The following is an 18,211-nucleotide window of genomic DNA, read 5'->3' as shown; positions in this document are numbered from 1 at the left end:
AATGTGCATTATCTGTACCCCTTTGAGGAGAAGGAGGGAAGATATTATGCCCCGGTACAAGTACAGGGGCAGGGCACAATTTTGGCACTGGTGGACACTGCATCCCAAGCTACCATTCTGTCCAAAAGGGCCTTTGATGAACTAAATTCAGGAAGGGGGGAGAATTACTGTATTCCTCTCACATCTCTTCCTGGACAACTGCAGAACAATGACGGGAAGGAAATTCCTGTCGAGGGGACTGCAGATTTGGACATCAAAATTGGGCGACACAAGGTGAAACACCCGGTCATAGTAGTGACTCCAGAGGGCACCCCTTGCTTACTAGGGAACGACCTCCTGAGAAGGTTGTCACCCCTAATAGATTGTGTAAACAAGGTCCTCTGGACCCAGACTAGCAGACCAATAAAATTAAAACAGAGTGTCAACCATGTTAGTTTAAATGGCACCTGCCACATGGTTGAACAAAAATCTGACCAAGTAGAATTTCACTTCCAGAACAATTCTTTACCAATCCACAATCAGACACTCCCACTCCTATAGTCCAGAAAGATGTGAAATCAGCTCAGAGCCTGGCTGATATTCAGCAAATTGGAGATCAGTTGTTCATCCCTGTTCAGTTTAATGATGGGAAGGACTCTGTTCTCGCTCGAGTGTGTGTGAACAACGGTATGAGCTTCATCAGCGAAGCCATGTTCCGCCAACTCCCAAAAGATCCAGCCATTCCCACATTCAAACTGATAGACAAATGGGAAATGGACCTGGAAGCACCCAATTCCATACATCTCCTGCCAAGCAGGTGTATGCTCAAAATCTCCATCGGCAACAAGAGCATAGTCCATAATTGTTGGGTCGTGTGGGACGTCACTGCCACCTTTAACTTAGGCAGTGACATTCTCAATCGCTTTGCCATTAGTTTGGACCTAATAAACTTCAAAGCTTGGTCCCGATTAGCGGATAATCCCATGGGCTTTGATGATCCAGAAAAAAGCATTTAGGTCAGCTCAATTGCTACCTTATGCAGTTGAAATTCAGCTTAAAGAGGAAGTCACCATCCCAGAAAGGACCTGACAATTCTCCCTGGAAGTGAAAGTTAAAAGAGGACAAAAATTGAAAAATCCTGATGCTTATATTCATCTAAATGCTTCTCTCCAACAACAAGGGTTAGGGGTAAACCCAACACCATTAGTCAACATAGAACATGACACCATTCCAATAACAAGGGTTAGGGGTAAACCCAACACCATTAGTCAACATAGAACATGACACCATTCCAATAGAGGTGGATAACAGTGACTTACAGATTATTACTCTAGCCGCAGGCACCATCATTGGAATGGCGGTTGATGACCAACACTTCTCCATTGATTTAGGAAATTAACTGCTAGGACAAATCCCCAAGGACTGTTTTGACAGTGACAGTGAAGACGATACAACACCAGACAGGATTTTCACCCGGCATGGGGGAAACTTCCTGGTGTACACTTCTTGCCCTTATGGTAAGGAAGATGTGACTTGTGACTTCAGGAGGGATGAAGTGATTTTCCAGGTCCATGAGGGCTGCCTTTCCCACTTGAAGCCTCCAGTCCAAATCAGCACTCTGACCAGGGACTTCTCCACCCAGCTGGAGGAGGCCACAGAGAAAGCCAAACCAGAAGTCTTTCCAGGCTTCAGGCAGATGGTGGAAGAGAGGGTCAACCTAGCTGATGCCTGCGTGACTCTGGAACAGAAGCAAAAGTTGAAACAAGTTTTCTTGGATTTCCAAGATCTCTTTGCGGTAGACTCATATGACTGTGGTCGCACCGACATCCACACCACAACAATTCCCACGGACCCTGGAATGACTCCAGTGTTTGTGAAGCAATATCGTTTGCCTCTCGCATCCATGGAGTCCCTTACTGAAATAATTAAGAACCTTGAGTCCCGGGGAATAATCCGTCCAGTACACAGCACCTTCAATAATCCGATGCTGCGAATATTGAAGCCAAACGGCCAGTGGAGACTCTGCGCTGAGCTTAGGGAGCTCAACAAACGGGTCCATACTTCCCGATGGCCTCTGCCCTACATTGACCAAGGGTTGGCCCAGATTCAAGGGTCACAAGTATTCACTGCAATAGAACTGACCAATGGATACTGGACCGTGCCTGTCAGTAGGGAGGACCAATACAAACTGGCTTTTACCTTTGGGGGCCAGCAGTACACATGGACCCGGACTCCCTTCGGATAACTCAACTCCAGCAATGAATTCAACATTTTCTTACATAAGGCCATGCCCGACCTGGGTGCGAGGGGTAACCTGGCTTATGAAGATGATGTCCTCATCAAAAGTTCATCTGTGGAGGAACACATAGCGGAGATCCGTTATGTTCTGACGCAGTTGAGGGCCGCCGGAGCAAAACTTTCCTTTCAGAAAGCACAGTGGTGTAGAACCCGTGTTAATTTCTTGGGGCATGAGATTACTCCTCAGGGTCTCTGTCCCCAGGAAAAGAAAGTGGAAGCACTTCAGAAACTGAAAGACCCCACAACTCTGCGGGAACTAAGGAGCCTCCTTGGACTGACTAATTACAGCAGAAAGTTCATTGAAGGCTACGCAGAGATCACTAGACCCCTGATTCATCTCTTGAAGGGGGGGTCAAGTGGGAATGGGGTCCAGAACAATCCGAGGCAGTAAGACAACTCAAAAGAAGCCTCTCACAAGCACCTTGCCTAGCTTACCCTGTCAGAAACAAGGAGTTCTTCCTGGAGACAGGGTTCTCTAATACGTGTTTGACGGCAGTATTATACCAAAAGCATGACAAGGTCAATAAAGTAATCTCCTATGCGAGCAAAACTTTATCCTCTGTGGAGGAAAAATTCAACGATTGTGAGAAGGCACTCCTGGCAACGGTGTGGGCATTGAAGAATTACCGCCCGTTTATCCAGGGGGAACACATCATAGTGGAGACTCCACACCAGCCTCTGCAATATCTCCAAAGTGACAGAATCCGGGCTGGAAATGTGAGTAATTCCCGAATTACTTCCTGGATTCTGTCAATGCAAGGCTTTCCTGTAGAGGTCAGATATGGCCAAAACAAGAAGAGTCCCCTCGCGCAAGGTCTGGCTGACTTGCATGATTGTGCCAGAGAAAACTGTCTCGAGGACGAAAGTCTAAAAATCAAGGACAGTATGGAGGCATACCTTAATTCCCCACACAAAGTCTTTGAAGAAGACAAGTGTGAGGGAATGCCCACTGTCTATGTGGATGGATGCTCTTACCATGTTGACAACAACGGGGAGAAAGAACTGGTGGCCGGCGTAGGGAACGCATGGGTGAATGAGTCCCCAGAACCCTCTGCTGGATACAAAATTGGTCTCTGAAGTAGTCAGGTGGCAGAGTTGATGGCTGTGCATCAGGCCTTCCTCACTGCCGTCCAACATCAACTCCACGAACTAGTCATAATCACAGATTCGGATTATGTACGGAACGGGTTCGTGGAGCACCTGGTTAATTGGAAAACCAGAGGCATGTTATGTGCTAATAAACCCTTGAAACATGGGAGGTTAATTCAAAACATTGATGATCTGGTCACATCGAATGGGATGACCATCTACTGGAAAAAGATCAAGGGTCATTCCAAAGTAGAGGGACCAGACAAAACTGGAAATGACTTAGCTGATCAGCTGGCCAAAACCAGGGCCATCCAAGGGGATCTAATAGAAATAGAGTCCCTATTGGGGGAAATCCAGGTCACTGTTATCAATAGGTCCCAGACAAATGCTCACAATGATCTTTCAACTGCACAATGGAGTAAGGAGACCCCTGATGCTGATTTAATTACCGCTCAGAAGGAGGATCCAATTATTGGTAAGTTTTACCAACACCTTGAGGACCCTGAGAACTTTCCCCTGACGGATACCGATTACATTGGGAAAGAGGACCTAAGAGTGTTGATGAAATGTCCAAAAATGTTCCGAATCCAATACGGTTTGCTGGTAAGGAAATCCAAAGCTGGCCACGATCAGTGGGTGGTTCCTACCTCATTCCGAAGCCTGATGTTAAGTCACGCCCATGATGCGGCCACCGCCGGTCATAGGGGTTTTCACACAACACTGGAAATCTTAAGAGAGGTTGCATACTGGCCAAACATGGGGCAGGACCTCGAACAATTCTTGAAGGGGTGTCTTGTTTGTGCACAATTTCAGCCATCATCCCTCACACACCGTGCGCCTCTCCAAAAGAGGGGGATGACACTGCCATGGTCAGATTTGCAAATCGACTTTGTAGGCCCTGTAATTCGCTCGTCTAGAGGAAACAAGTACATGTTGATCGTTACATGCTTGTTTACCAAGTGGGTGGAATGTCTCCCAGCCCCAAATTGCAAGGCAGAAACAGCAGCTGCCCTGATGATTAACCACATCTTTTCCCGTTTTGGTCTACCTCAAAGGATTGAGTCAGACAGGGGTAGCCACTTCACCAGTGAAGCAATGACAAAGATGTGGGAGATACTGGGGGTCAAAAGGAAGCTACATATTGCTTACAGGCCAGCTTCTTCTGGAGCAGTGGAGAGATACAACCGAACCATTGTGAGCATATTAAAAAAGTTTGTGGCAGATTCTGGGCCAAGTTGGGACATCCGATTACCTCTGGTCCTAATGGCCATTAGATCTACCCCTTCATCTGCAACCAAAATGTCACCATTTGAGTTGATGACCGGACGCAAGATGGTGCTTCCCCAGCATTTGCTCTACAGGACCCAAGAGCAGACACTGATAAATGCCTCCACAACTCATGAGTATGTGGAGAATTTAAGAAAACACCTTCAGCATGCTTTTCCTCAGCTCAGCGGAAACTAGAAAGATCAGCTGATAGCATGAAAACCCACTACGACCTGAAGACCACCAGGAAGGAATATACTTTGGGGGACCGGGTCTATCTATACAATTTCCAAAGGAACCAGGCCAAACAGCGAAAATTCTTGCCTACATGGAAGGGACCGTTTGAAATTATAGACAAGATCTCCCCTGTTGCCTATAAGATCTGCATCCCCAAAGGCAGTTTGGCAGAGGGGAAAGATAAGGGGGTCCATATAAATCAGCTAAAGTGTTGCCATCCCAGGCACACTCTGCAACAACTGGAGGAGTCCTCTGCAATACCAGAGGGGACCGCTCCAGAGTAATTCAATTCCAACCCTAAAATATCCCACATATAGTCTCTAAAATATTATGATTTGGAAAAGAAAATGTCTTATAATTGTATCTTGTTTTTTGTCAAAATAAGAACGCAAATGTTTTGACTATAAAATGTATATGCCACACCACTATATCAATAGTGGGGAAGAAATGTCTACGAATAGGTATTGCCGCTTTCCTTTGTCGTCCTAGGAGAAAGAAAACCTGGAGACTGGCCAAGGAGGACGATCCGGGGACCGGGAGCAGAGACCCGAGGGGCCCAGGATACCGCCCAATATTCCCATCAGGACCGGCGAGGAGAACCGATCGATCCAACTGGGTGGAGGAAAAGATGCTGAACTGTGCCATCTACAGAATTGGAAGAAGATAATGTGGACATACCAGCGCAAGGGCTCAAAACCTCCTTTGCACCTGACTTCCCCTCGACTTGAATCAAAGCGCAGTCGGCGGGGGGATTTGTCAAGGGTTTTGACCCATGTTGAATCAATAGACTGGGTAGATGTGGGGATGAGCTGTCGCTGCCCATTATTCTATCCCAGAACAAACTAAATCAATAGACTGGGTGGATGTGGGGATGAGCTATCGCCGCCCACATTCACGCCAGAATAGGAGAACTGCGCAGTTGGCACAAGACCACTCCAAAGATACAACCTTCTTGTGGGGGGTTCCACATCAACACTCTACTGTAAGGATGCCATCAAAACAATGTTAAGCAAGGGCCCTATACTATTAAGCAAAAGACCACTCTATTGAAATGCAGTAATTCAAGACAACTCAAAAATGAATGCAGTACCGACAAATTCCCCAAGGCGGCGCTAGCGGTCTAAACTCTGAGACAGGGAAACTGTATTTAGGAGTTGCAAGAGGGGCAGGGACTTCAAAGCTTGTTGGTTAATTTAAAATCTTAGCCACCTGCTGTTCCCAGAGGCCAAGAGGCGGGGAAACCTTAACACCTCAGGGATTCCCACACCAGGAGGCAGGATATCACATGACCCTGTTGATTGATTGGGGAGAGACTTCCAGGCAGCCTGCTGGAGCCCACACAAAAGGCTCTTTCTGTTGAATGGGGTATGTTAATTTTGAGTGTTTCCTGTCAACAGCCCTCTGCCAGCAAGGAGAGACATGTGATCACTGACCCACCCAGACTTCTGGAGGCGGACCCAAACACTTTGGGGAGTTGAATTGCAACAAATGTATATTTTTTATAGAAACAGTGATAACTTATTGTAACCAAATGACAGGAATGTACAACTTTGAGAGTCTTAGTTTGAAAAATGCCCTCACGATTTGAGTCCAAACTCCAATTTGTACCATGTTCTGGGGCAAAACCCCGCTAATTATGAATATTGTAGACAATGTATTTCAGCTAGAGACATGGAAAGTTACTGGGATATATGTGGAAGGGAAATGTACTTTTGTATAATTTTTGATGAAAAACCAATGTTGCAAAACCCACTAAAATCGAAAATAAGTTGCCATTTTTCAATGCAAGCTACTAGAAACGCCAGAGTAGGGACAGGGACTATCTTTAGTAATATATGATGTGTGTATGTGATGTTAAACAGCTGTGAACCTGGGAAATATGTATTTGAATCAAATATAGATTGGTGGGCAAATTGACCAGGGGAGGATCCTCTGACCCGTAAACAGACCTCATCATGATGACAATCCATTTCCTTCCCCCAATCATGGGAGAGGGGAGAATTGGGCCAATGACAAGTAGAGAGGGCAGGCTCAGTTATGCCAGGCACACACCCATTTTCAAAACACATAAAAAGAGACTGTTGGGACAGGTAGAGAGATCAATTCCATTTTCTGCGGGACGCTCTGCCGGGAGACTCCAGACTTCACATCCATCAATCTTCAGAGACCAGAAATTTACTTCAGAACTTAAAGCAAGGGCCTAAACCCACAAACTGAGAACTTTTCTCAGCAGGCCTCAGCATCCTTAAAATCATCTGCAAACTATTCCACAGCCAGGCGAGCTGTCTGAACTCTGTGCCAAGAACTTTTGCCAGTACCCAGAAAGCAGTGTTACATCTAGAATCCACTTGATCCGGACCGGAAGCAGTCAAGAGATCCAGAGAACCACAGGCCGCTGTATCCAGAGAGCTGACCCAGATCTCTGTGAAGTGCCGAGACCAGAACCGGAGTCCAGTCCAAAACCTGACCAGATCCGTGGTGAGGCCCATTCCTGCCCTTAATATATTGTGAGTACAGCAGAACTGTGCAGAACCAATCTCTTAGTTAAAATAATCTAATCCAAACTATTTTAACCTAATTAGAACAGCCTCCTAGAAATCGTGTCATCTGTCATTTTAAAGCTGCACAACTGTCACCTGTCAATTCTGCAGCTGCAAGCTGTCACCTGTCATTTTGAGTTTTACTTTAAATCCGAAAATCTACCTTTATTAAATCGTCCGTATCTCTTGAACCGCTTGGGCTAGGAACGTGGTTTAACTTTCATTTTAAAGCTGTGATTCAAGGCACTCGTGAAATTTACCAGGATTTGCGATTTGGCTCAATTTCTCCACTTGTCAAAATAGCAGCTACATTCTTCCTTTGTTAAAATCTGTTTGCAACCTGGTAATAACTCATAGAGCATTGCTAAAGTGAGCCTGAACTAATACCAACAAGCATCACTCACCCTGAACCTCTAGAGGGAATTAAAAGCAATTTTAGCACCTTTTCACTTCCTTGCAAACCACATTAAAGTAATTCGCCTGTGTTTAAAACTCATCCCTGTTTTCTCTAAGCTTGCTGGGGGAACTGGAACTGTGTATTGCATTATAAAGTGTGATTTGTTGGGATTCTTGAAGACTGTGTGCTCTCCTTCCATTTCTTGTATTGCATAGGGGCGGAGTGAATTGTCAAAAGAAAAAGTGATCATATTACCTTTTGCTAAAATCATAACAAGTTATTTTCTGTACTGCATTTCATTCATCATTGCGTTTCCTTGAACCATATAAAGCATTCTTTCCCACCTTATTCTTCTGTTCCTATTCATAAGTTACCTCTTGCTGATTACTGCTCATATTCACAAGTGTAATATCCATTATCAATTTATTTATAGAATTGTGATATATATATATATATATATATATATATTGTTTAAATTTTCAAATAAACCTTTTAATTTGCAAAACAAACCTACTTCTTGGCTCAGTGGGGTCAGGGGGATTCTAAGAGGGGGGTGTTATACAAGGGTTGTCATCCAGAGTACTGAACTGGACATAAAAATACATCAATAAGGGTTTTCCTCAGCATCCCAGACTAGGCATTGACTTAGCTGTAGTGTTGATTGAATACCGCTTACACCACGCAGCATAGAAGTGCACGCAAACAACAAACAAGCTCATACGCTACGATGAATATACCGTTCCTCGCAGCAGTGGTCGTGGGACACCGCAGGAGGAGGAGGATAGCCAGGCCCAGCATTTTTTTACCCAGGACCAGCCTTTTTGGGATGCCTGATGACCAGGTCTATGGGAGGTAAAGGTTTCCACCACTAATAATCCTAGAACTGGTCAGGGAGTGGGAGGATGACCTCACATCACCCACCCTGTGCTCCCAAGCACTGAGCCCTTGGAAAAGGTGCTCAATGTACTGCGATTCTTGGCTACTGGGCCATTTCAGCGGACAAGTGGCTTAGTTGGGGGTATCTCACCAGGTGTTGGCGATCGTGACTGCACGCCCCTCAGTCCGCAGGCACATATACATGCCCAAAACATCCTCAGAAAGGCAGCCGTCGTCCAGGACTTTTACGGGGTGGCACACTTCCCCAAAGTGCTAGGTGCCATTGATTGCACCCATGTGGCTCTACGTCCTCCCAGGGCCACTGAGCACATTTATCGAAACTGCAAGCACTGGCATTCCATCAAAGTGCAGGTTGTATGTGATGCCAAGGGAATCATCACCTCAGTATATGCCAACTATCCGGGGTCCAGCCATGATAGTTTCATATTCCGAATGTCACCCCTAAACCGGGACCTGGGAGGCATGGTGCCACATGGCCAATTGGTGAGTACAAATGCCTCTGCACATACATGCATGTCAAACACTGAGGAATGGGAAAACCCAACTAATGACAACCATTATCACATCCCCAGGGGACAGTGCCTACCCTCTGAGCACCTACATGATGACGCCCTACACGATGACGCCAATACGGAACCCCACCACACCACCCCAGGTAAGATACAACACAGCCCATATTGCAACCCGGGGCATAGCGGAGCACACATTCAGAGAGCTCAAGTCACGCTTTCGCTCCCTTGACCGCTCTGGTTGGCAGCTGCTATATGTGCCCCCAGTAGTGTGCAGGATCATAGTGGCAGCATGTGTCCTGCACAACGTTGCAACCCGGCGGGGCGTTCCGGTGGACATGGTGGTGCCCCCACCTCCCCAACCACATGCACGGCTGCTGCGCATGGGAGGAGAAAGGGCACGCGGTGAGGCAGCCCGTACCCAGATTGTGGCTAATTTCTTCACCTAAAATCCCACCCCTGCAGAGTGCACACAGGCCTGGCACATACCAGCTGACAATTTATGATGATGACAAAAGGGACAGTCAACTGTTACAACCATACCACCCTGAGATTGTTTACCTTGAAGTCTACATTGTGCGCATCCCTAGCTACTTAGACACACCCAATGCTGTGTCAGTAAAAGGCACACATTCATGCAGCATGAAGGACTACCCCCTTGCAAAATACAACAACCAAATAGTGGCATGTCACCCAACCCCTCCCTAACCCCATCTCAGCTATCCAACACACCATGGCATAAAATTCGATGTGAAAGCAACCACATGAATGCACAACACATGACACAAGTGTCAAAAAGTGCACTGTCCCAAATGGAAACAGGCCAGAGACAATTTCCTCTCACTAATGAAAAAAAACAGCATACATGAACAAATACTTACCAGCAAGACAAAACATTAGTACAGGATCCAACAGTGGCAACCTATGACAGTAAAAAATGAAAGTAGTGCAAGTGTCACAACCTGACAAAGGCAGCACATCGACCCCTTCCAACTGCACTGTGTTGCTGGTAGGCAAATGTGGCAGTGTACTGCATACAAAATGAACTGCATCTGCAATGGAGGCGGGCTCGTTAAGAAATGAAGAAACTACATGTATATATGCAAAAAGTCCTGTATGTAATACTATATAAAAATCAACCATGCAGTAGTGAAATCAACACCAATCCCCACTAGGGATGTATACACAGTTTGGACTACAGACTGCCGACACAACTTATTGGAGCCCAATGCCTCTGTGTAAATTACTGTCACTTGGTCACACCCTTTGCGAGCCCATGGAAAGGGGAAGCAGGAGGGGCGTGTGTGTCAGGAACCCAAGTTTCTAACCCAAAGACAGGACAAGCCTGCATGTGCCCAGCTGGAATACACAGTGGATGCCTATGGGAGCCACACAAAGCAACACACTGTAACATGAATTCACAATCTGAAAGAAAATGGTTATGAACAAAAAAGTAAATGCAAATTAAATAAAGAAAAAGAAAAAGTAAATGAAAAGTAAACCAAATAAATAAAAGAATAAAGTAAAAATCAGAATACAATTTAAATAAAAAAATTAAATGAAAATAAAAGAGCAAATTAAAAATGAAAATAAAATAAAAATAATAAATAGAAAAAACAAGAAAATAAAAGATAATAAATAAATTAAATTCTAATTCTAATTTGCAATTCCGAATGAAATATGAAAAACCAAAATAAAAAAAAGAAAAAAGAAAAATTAAACATGGCCATGTGTCGACCAGGTGGGGGTGCACCCAGGAGGGAGGAGGTAGAGGGTGCACCCCAACACCCACATGCGTGGATGTTGAGAAAAAAAAGCTCCATGGGCTGATGGCCTGCACGGCTACCCTACAGTGGGAGAAGTGCCATCGCTGTCATCACCCTCTGTTGGTTCATTAGAAGATGCGCGTGATATGGGAGGCAGACCACGCAAAGACCGGGCATGCTCCTCCATGGCAGCAAACATGCAGGTCTGAAAGGTTTGGTTCTGCAGGATGATGGTACGGAGATCCCCATGCAGCACCTCATGGGGAGCACGCATTTCTGCCTGCAAGGCCTCACGTGATGCCCAGTTTCTTCTCACGGGTTGCCTGGAGCTCAGCTGAGAGTCTGCGTGTTAGCTGCTCCAGTTGCTGTTCTGCCCTTGTACTCTGGGACACCTCAATTGCACCCAGAATATCTCTGAGGGACCTGTGTTCTAACCTCAGGGCATCCCTGTGGGCATGTGACTCTGCAGATATGGCTGTGCACAGAGTCTCCAGTCCAGCCCATCAGTCCCTGTTGGACGCCAACATGTCCTCCCTGTGTGAACGGCACATGGACTCTGTTGCTTGCTGCTGGAGCTCCACCTGCCTTTCAGGGGGGAGAATGGAAGTGGCCACCGTATCCACAGCCTGAGCAATCATCTCACACGATGCCCCCTGTTGTGCTGCAATAGTATACATGGAGTTCTGCCACACAATATTGTCTGGTGGCACACGGCCACCGTGTTGGCGGGCACCACACCTGTTTGGGGCAAGGTGATGTGCACCTCACTGTGCTGGCACTGCCTGAGGCTGCAGGACTGCATTCCTCCTTTGATCTGCTGGCCCAGGAACAGGAGCAAATATAGTGGAGTGTGACCCTGCATCCGTAACCGCCACAGGCAGACTTTCCAACACTGAATGCCCCATAGAGGGGTCTACCCCCAGTGCAGGTGGGTTGGACAGAACTGCATCCCTGCCAGAATCACTCCTGCAACGGGATATTTGTCTCAATGTCAGATTCAGCACCTGAGCCATAGAGGTCTTCAGAGGTTTACCCAGAGACACCCGTGGACAGGATGGTCTGTAGGAGTAATGGATTTTCACCCACCACCACCCCATGTCCTCCACTGGTGCCTGGTTGTGGCTGTGAGTACTCCTGCCTCTGCGCCATCTCCTCCTCCTCAACAGCATCTAGTGCCTCATCACCTGCAAAAACATAAAAGAAAAGTAATGAAGACAGGCATGAGTAGCATAGCCCACACACATAGGCATTACGAGGTACACATTGAATACATAAATGACACATGTCACACATGACAATAGCCCTGGCATGCATGCACTGTTAATGAAGTGGAAGGGGAGCCGAAAAGCAGACACTGAGGACTCCAAGATGGAAAAGCAACACATGTGCTGCATGCTGCATAGCACCTGTATCACACATTAGCCTGTGAGTGTCATGGACAATCCACATACATGACACATGCCAGTACACAGATGGCATGTAGCATAGCCATGGCAGATTTGACAAGGACACCCAGATGGTAGCAAATCAGTACTGTCACCCATCTATGTGAGATGGACATCATGAAATAGAACATGCACATGTGCCACACGCTGCAACAAAGCCAGTGTTCACTAATACAGTGATGGCAGGCACATGGATACATCAATGGTTGGTCACTTGGACATGACAGAAGGCAATTGTCATGTTGAACATTCAAACAGGGCCCCAAAGTGATTGTGTGCAGGGCATGTGTAGGTGCACAATACTCAATCAGCCTGATTGATGAAATCATTCCCATAATAAGTAAACAAATGTGGGGTGAAATCTATGTCTGAAGTATGTTGAATTTGGGGCAGAACAACACAAACATGTGTATTAATGATGCAAAGGATTCCAGCGATCAGGCAGAATGAACAGGAAAACAGTATGAACAATGTTGTGGCATGAGGGCAGTTGAAGGGCAAGTACAGTAATCAAGTGCAAATTGTTAACTGCGGTCAGAAGGGATACTGTAAAACCCAAACCCAAGGCCGGGGATGGTTTGGAGGCACTACATGGGTGACCCATAGCAGTCATGACTACACAGCCTCACCTGGCACTCAATCAGAACACATCACCCAAGCAACATACACATGGTTTGCACACACATGCATGCCCACTCACCGGACATTGCCTCAAGATCTAGTAGGTCTCCCACGCCTTGGATATGATCCTCTGTGATAAAGCCTCCAGCAATTGACTCGTGTTCTGTGAGTACTGCCTCCTCTGGTGGAGACCCACTCACTGCCAGTCACCAGAGTGCAGGCATGATTGGAAGCCAGCTTGTATTTTGCTCTGCGTTTGAGGTCATTCCACCACTTAGAGCAATCATCAGCTGTGTGCCTCACAAATCCAAGGGAACTAATCTGGTCCGCGATGCACTGCCAGTGGGCCCTACGTTGAGCAGTCATAGTCTTGCACCGTGCAGTCACCAGCATTTCGCGTCCATGGGCCGTCACGTAGCCCACAAGTGCGTCTAGTTCCACATCATTGAAACTATGCTTCCTTGACGTGCCGCAGGGGGGAGCCGTGTCTGGGGTCCCAGCCTGTACCGCAAGAACACCCTTCTTCCTCTTGAGAGGTTGTGCGGACCCTTAGTGGATTACACTGCTCTGGTCGGTAGGGGCTGAAGTGCAGGTGGACTCGGCACTGGAAGCAGCCAAAGGCACGATGACCAAAGGTCTCACTGTAGGCATTGGCTGCTGGGTGATGTTGGCAGGACCAACCTTGGTGTGATGGTCTTGGACCAACACTGTCCCGGCTGGGTGACTCGGAGCTGGGGTGGATTGAGCTGCAGCTGCCCCTGCAGCCTCCTCACCCTGGCTACTTAGGGCAGCAGATTACATTGCTTCCCCAGATCCACGTGGCCTGGTGGCAGCAACTTTCACCGCCACACGTGGCTTTGACTTGATGACACAGAAGTCAGCCTGTGAGTCATCCTGTGCCAGTTTGGTCAACAATATGAGCTGGGTTAACACAGCCTGAGCTGGGATGGTGTCAGCTGAATCTCCCCGACCCATTGGGGAGGCATAGGTGTCCCTGATTGGTCCTCCACACACTGGGTTCTTGGGCTACCCTGCACATCCTGGCCACGTCCCCTACCACAGACACCTCTTGGAGGTCGGCCACCTTTCCCTCCCTTACCACTTGGTCGCCTCCCAACCATGGCACTGATGTTCTTGTGCGAATGGGAGATACAAGGAGTATGAACTGGAACCGTTGTGAAGTAATCGCGTGTGAACCTACAAGAAGTACAAGAATCACCCGCTCGCTTTCCACAAAAAGCACGTACAAGAAAATGGCATCCTACGCATACCTTTTAACCAGCCCACACGTGTGACGTCACTTACGTGTATATGCGCTAAGGGCCTTTCCTCCAATTTCACACAGTGACACCTGGACATGCAGATTTTGTACGTGTACAATCACTATGCACCCGTGTGGAAGGAAACACCTGTGCGCATTCAAGGCCTTTCCTTGAATTACACGCTGACGTGCAGTTTTTTAATGTGCCAAATCACTCCGTATCAAGCTGGCCACGCGACAACACACGGATGACCACGCTCCTGCCCAGAAGGCCATTTTCTGCCCCAGAGCCCCGAGCCCACTCCCACCTGCCATCTGCTGCTGCCTGCCTGCCTGCTGTCATGGTGCCCTGCTATTTGGTGCCTGCACGTCAGCCACCTGCAGGTATCCAGTTGCTGTGACTACCCCTGCTGGAACAGAAGACTCCCGACTGAAGTTCCATCACTCCATAGCCCAGCACCAGGACCCAGGTCCCCACGCACACCTGCCTCGGGGGTTGCCATGTCGGGGGATACACCATTGGAGACCACTGGCAACCCCCAGCCAGAGAGGCAGAGGGCTACCAGCTTCAGTGCCACAGAATTTGGTATCCTGGTGGAGCAAGTCCTGGTGCATTATGATGCCCTCTTCGGAAGAGCACGCGCTGACAATGAAGGACAGAAGAGGATCTGGAAGGACATCGTGTCTGCCATCAACATGGAGGGGGTGGCAGACCGCGACATACAACACATTTGGAAGTGCTGGGAGGACTTCAGGTCCAGGACCCTCAGCAAGTCCCGGCACCTCTTGGAGGCAGAGGATGCAGAGGGGTGCTGGGTCCACCTTAGCGACAACCAGATGAGGGTCCTGGAACGTATACAACCAGTGCTCCACCTCCAGGTCCTTGAGAGGCACACCCATCTGGAGTCAAGCGGTAAGTGTCCATGTGTACTGATTGGACTCAGTGCATGTTGAGGTTTGCCAGGAGTGTGCAGATGGACATATGTCTGGAAAGGGCCATGTATGGTTGTGTATGTGCAGGGACATGAGCCTGCCGCATGTGAGTCCAGTCATGTGTGAGGCACATCAATGGTGTATGTGTTGAAATGCATGATGCACGGATGCATGTGGGGATGCACACATGTTAGCATTTCTGTGTATGTACTGTGGCATGGTTGGTGTGTGACACGTGGATGCTGGTTCCACCTTCATGTACGTGCACACTGTACATGTGTGTGTGTATTTGACATGTGTTGGACTGTGATACACCATGGATGCATGTGACACCAATATGTAGGAGGCTGATTGGCAGATGTGAAATAGTTGCCGATGATTTTACTGTGACAGTTGGTGGAGATGTACAGATGCATGTATGTCTGGTGGCGTGTGTGCATGTGTTCGGCACTCCACATGTTGCATGTGACATCAGGCTAACCTTCGGATGCTCATGCTGTTATATGTATATGGATGGTGCTACCTGCTGCAACATTCCTGTTAATTTGTGCATGTGTGTGGGTTCAAATGATATGTGTGTTGGGGAGTGTGATGCCATCTGTGAAGTTTGACACTGCCACTCATGTACAACTGTCATGTGTGTATCAGACCATTGTACAGTGCCCTGATGCCTGTGTTCTGTCTCTCCCTGTCTGCATCCTCAACTGATGAAGAGGGCGGAGATGTTGCTGTGGAGCACAGCGGCAGGGATCCCACCGCCAGCCGGAGACGCAAGGCCCAGCTCCCCTCCCGGGTTGTCATCTCTTTGGGGAGTGAGGAGTCTGGTGCCACGCCCGTGGCCTCAGCTGCCGAGGGTAGGTCCAAGAGGCAGAGGTCGGAGGTGGACTCCTCGGCAGAAGAAGGGCCAGCTGAGACCCCACAGGGGCCTATGGAGGAAGATGGCACTGAGTCATCCAGGTTGGTGGGGGGTTTGGTTGAGGAGGAGGCCATGGAAGGCCCACGCACGGGGCCTGGAGGGGGCATTCCACTAGTTCTAGTGGTGCAGTCCAGGGGCAGGGACAGGAGGCAGCACAGGCTGCCGCGGAGGTGCCTGTGTTTAATCCTGTCCCCGATCCTGTGACTGCATCATCCCTCACCAGCAGGGATGCCTTCGTCCAGACCCGTTTCCAGGGAGGGGATGTTCAAACAACAACTGGCCTTCCTCTCCCTGTGGATGTGGCTATCCGGGACCAGCTTGAGCCTGTCCTGGCTGGGGTGGCATTGCATCAACGTGGCATTCAGGATGACGTGCAGGGTTCTCGTATGGACAATCCACATCATTTTGAATGCCTCATTGATCGTATCGACCTACTAAGACGGGTCAGCAGTGCTGGGTTCCCTCGTGTGCTGGAACTTCTATCGACCCCCTCCTCAACTGAACCCCCTATGTGTCAGTCGTCCTCTGTGCCATCTTCCTGCCCACGTATCACCTGGGCACCTGTGGAGCTGGTCCTGACCCAGCGGCCAGGCTGGTGGAGGACACATCTCTGCCACAATCGGGAGTCGGAGGTCCAGCAGGGTTGGCCTCCCCAAAAACTGGACCCCAGCAGGAGGATGACGTGCAGGCATCGACAGGCAGGGCACATGCACGACAGCAGGCTCAAGGTAGGAGTAATGATGGCTCGGGCCATCAACATCACAGGGGCAGGCATCGGCCGGAGGGCAGGAGGACCCTGGATTGGGTGTGTCTTCTGTGTGGCAAAAGTTGGGCCAGCAAATAGATGCGGAGCGCAGGGGGTGGAAGAGGCACAGCTCACTATGGTCAGGGCGGAGAGCTCCATGGTCAGGGCGTTGAGGCAGGCTGAGTGGCTCGAGGCAACTCGCAGGGAGTTGGAGGAGGCCATGGCTGCATCCCTGTGAGACCTCGGGGCCAGGGAAGAGGCCCGCCTCCAGGACGTTGAAGAGGAGTTCGATGATGCCCTGGTCCGGGACATCAACAAGTGAGCCGTTGGACTTGCCCGCCGCCTTTGTACATAGTTCTTTAGGATTAAGTTTCATTTCTTTTTTCTTTATTTTGGAGTTCATGGACTTTGCTCCACTTTATGTACATAGTTATTTTTTTAGGATTTTTGGTAGGTTTCCTTTTGTTTGGACATCATGGACTCTTTGGACTTTCACTGTATATAGTTCCACACTTGTACATGCTTTAGTTATTTTGTCAACTCATGGATCAATGTTTTTTTTTAAATTTTCATGTACTTTATTTGTACATTTGAAATGGACAAATTCTGTTTTTTCCTCTTGTGGATTTTTGGTTTACATTGGATTTCTTTTTATTTTGGATTTCATCATTTCTTCATTTACAAGTTTGTTGTTTCATGATGTTTTTTCTTTGCGTATTTTAATACAAATCATATTTCTTCATTATTGGTGTTGTGTACTCTCATTGGTTTTGTGCATGTCTCAATGAGCATTGCCTCAGTCATGTGTTGCCACTGTGTGGCTCTGTTGTACTTTTATGCATGGCCATGGTGGTTCTTTTGAGGCTCTCATGGCATGGGTACTTTGGGAGTGGGTGCAGTGGATGATTGCATGCTTGTACTGGGGGGCTGGGGGATTTGTGTGGGCATTAGGCCTATGGGTCTCTTTTGTTAGAACACAGTGTTTGTTGGTCCACGTATCGGGGCCTGCTGGCAGGTGCCCGTCAATGGTGGGTGGTTTACGGGGGACATGAGTCGGGGCCTGCTGGCAGGTGCCCATCAATGGTGGGTGGGTGCGTGGGTTGGGGACATGAGTCGGGGCCTGCTGGCAGGTGCCCGTCAATCATGGGCGGGGCACATGAGTCGGGGCCTGCTGGTAGGTGCCCGACAATGGTGGGTAGGTGGAGGACATGAGTCGGGGCCTGCTGACAGGTGCCCGTCAATGGTGGGTGTGTGAGTGGTGAACATGAGTCAGGGCTCACAAGTGTGCTCACAAGTGCATGGTGCCATGTGG

This window comes from Ambystoma mexicanum, chromosome 1p, assembly GCF_040938575.1.
Source record: "Ambystoma mexicanum isolate Mex_15411 chromosome 1p, UKY_AmexF1_1, whole genome shotgun sequence".
NCBI lineage: Eukaryota > Metazoa > Chordata > Amphibia > Caudata > Ambystomatidae > Ambystoma > Ambystoma mexicanum.
This window is presented reverse-complemented; position numbering follows the sequence as displayed.